Source organism: Vigna unguiculata, unplaced genomic scaffold (assembly GCF_037176805.1).
Source record: "Vigna unguiculata cultivar grain cowpea cultivar isolate G323 ecotype 2 unplaced genomic scaffold, ASM3717680v1 ptg000015l_ERROPOS11025000, whole genome shotgun sequence".
NCBI lineage: Eukaryota > Viridiplantae > Streptophyta > Magnoliopsida > Fabales > Fabaceae > Vigna > Vigna unguiculata.
In genome coordinates, this window is record NW_028196650.1 from 130,001 (window position 1) to 132,500 (window position 2,500).

Sequence of the window (2,500 nt, forward strand, 5' to 3'; positions counted from 1 at the left end):
GGGTTTTGCACATGGCCAAAGTTGGCGGTGCACCACGACATAGCTAAATGGCTTGGTGGGGAGATTTGTGAAAAAATGAAATTCGTGGTTTTTGAGGTGTGAGGGTTGGAATGGCCTCCAAATGCCCCCAAATGAATATCATGAAATTCTTGGTGCACGAAAGTTTTGAGTTCGGAGGGTTTTGCACATGGCCAAGGTTGGCGGTGCACCGCGGCATAGCTAGATGGCTTGTGTGGAGTTTTGTGAAAAAATGAAATTCGTGGTTTTTGAGATGTGAGGGTTGGAATGGCCTCCAAATGTCCCCAAATGAATACCATGAAATTCTTGGTGCACGAAAGTTTTGAGTTCGGAGGGTTTTGCACATGGCCAAGTTGGTCGGTGCACCGCGGCATAGCTAGATGGCTTGTGTGGAGTTTTGTGAAAAAATGAAATTCGTGGTTTTTGAGGTGTGAGGGTTGGAATGGCCTCCAAATGCCCCCAAATGAATACCATGAAATTCTTGGTGCACGAAAGTTTTGAGTTCGGAGGGTTTTGCACATGGCCAAGTTGGTCGGTGCACCGCGGCATAGCTAGAAGGCTTGGTGGGAGTTTTGTGAAAAAATGAAATTCGTGGTTTTTGAGGTGTGAGGGTTGGAATGGCCTCCAAATGTCCCCAAATGAATACCATGAAATTCTTGGTGCACGAAAGTTTTGAGTTCGGAGGGTTTTGCACATGGCCAAGTTGGTCGGTGCACCGCGGCATAGCTAGATGGCTTGTGTGGAGTTTTGTGAAAAAATGAAATTCGTGGTTTTTGAGGTGTGAGGGTTGGAATGGCCTCCAAATGTCCCCAAATGAATACCATGAAATTCTTGGTGCACGAAAGTTTTGAGTTCGGAGGGTTTTGCACATGGCCAAGTTGGTCGGTGCACCGCGGCATAGCTAGATGGCTTGTGTGGAGTTTTGTGAAAAAATGAAATTCGTGGTTTTTGAGATGTGAGGGTTGGAATGGCCTCCAAATGTCCCCAAATGAATACCATGAAATTCTTGGTGCACGAAAGTTTTGAGTTCGGAGGGTTTTGCACATGGCCAAGTTGGTCGGTGCACCGCGGCATAGCTAGATGGCTTGTGTGGAGTTTTGTGAAAAAATGAAATTCGTGGTTTTTGAGATGTGAGGGTTGGAATGGCCTCCAAATGTCCCCAAATGAATACCATGAAATTCTTGGTGCACGAAAGTTTTGAGTTCGGAGGGTTTTGCACATGGCCAAGTTGGTCGGTGCACCGCGGCATAGCTAGATGGCTTGTGTGGAGTTTTGTGAAAAAATGAAATTCGTGGTTTTTGAGATGTGAGGGTTGGAATGGCCTCCAAATGTCCCCAAATGAATACCATGAAATTCTTGGTGCACGAAAGTTTTGAGTTCGGAGGGTTTTGCACATGGCCAAGGTTGGCGGTGCACCGCGGCATAGCTAAATGGCTTGGTGGGGAGTTTTGTGAAAAAATGAAATTCGTGGTTTTTGAGATGTGAGGGTTGGAATGGCCTCCAAATGCCCCCAAATGAATACCATGAAATTCTTGGTGCACGAAAGTTTTGAGTTCGGAGGGTTTTGCACATGGCCAAGGTTGGCGGTGCACCACGGCATAGCTAGATGGCTTGGTGGGGAGATTTGTGAAAAAATGAAATTCGTGGTTTTTGAGATGTGAGGGTTGGAAAGGCCTCCAAATGCCCCCAAATGAGTACTGTAAAAGTGTTGGTGCACAAAAGTTTTGAATTGGATGCATTTTGCACTTGGCCAAGTTGGTCGGTGCACCGCGACTAGATAGGTTGGTGCCAAAATTTGTCAAATTTAAGACCTTGGCCAAACTGAATGAAATTTTGTGGGGAGGTTCCTGATATTGTTTAGTGGTGGACTGGAAAAAATGAGGTCGAAATTCGAAGTCTACATGTGCTTTTCTATTTTTCCCGATTTTACACATACCCGGTAAGTAAAAAAAATAAAAAAAATAGTTCCCCTTCGAGAAAAATTATGAAATTTGGTGAGCAAGGAGATACCATTATTCTACGAATTACTGCAAAAAATCGCATCAAAATTCGAAGTATAGCCCGAGATATGGACTTATGTCTGCTCAAAAAAAGTGTATCTACTTGTACAATTTTGCCTTTTGCATATTAACCTCTTATAGGGGGGGAGTGCTCCTTGAGCCGGCCAGCTCCACACTGGCAGGTTTTAAAGGGAGCTTGATGAGGCCTCCCCCCTCACGTGGTGCGTGCGTTAGCATGTTTATCATGGCACAACTAGCCTCTTCATAGTTGTTGAGCTTTATTAATACCAACACACGGTCGTCACTGATCGTTGGTTAGCTCGGCAGCTAGTCCCTCGGATATTGTGGAAAGTTATTTTCATGCCTAGCGATGCTTGACCCTGCGTCACTTGATGTTTCCATTTGCTTGCTTGCCCATGGTAGGTGGGGGGTGGACCGTCTTGTGGTGTGGTGTCTTGCGAACGTGAGGGTGTGTGAGTTGT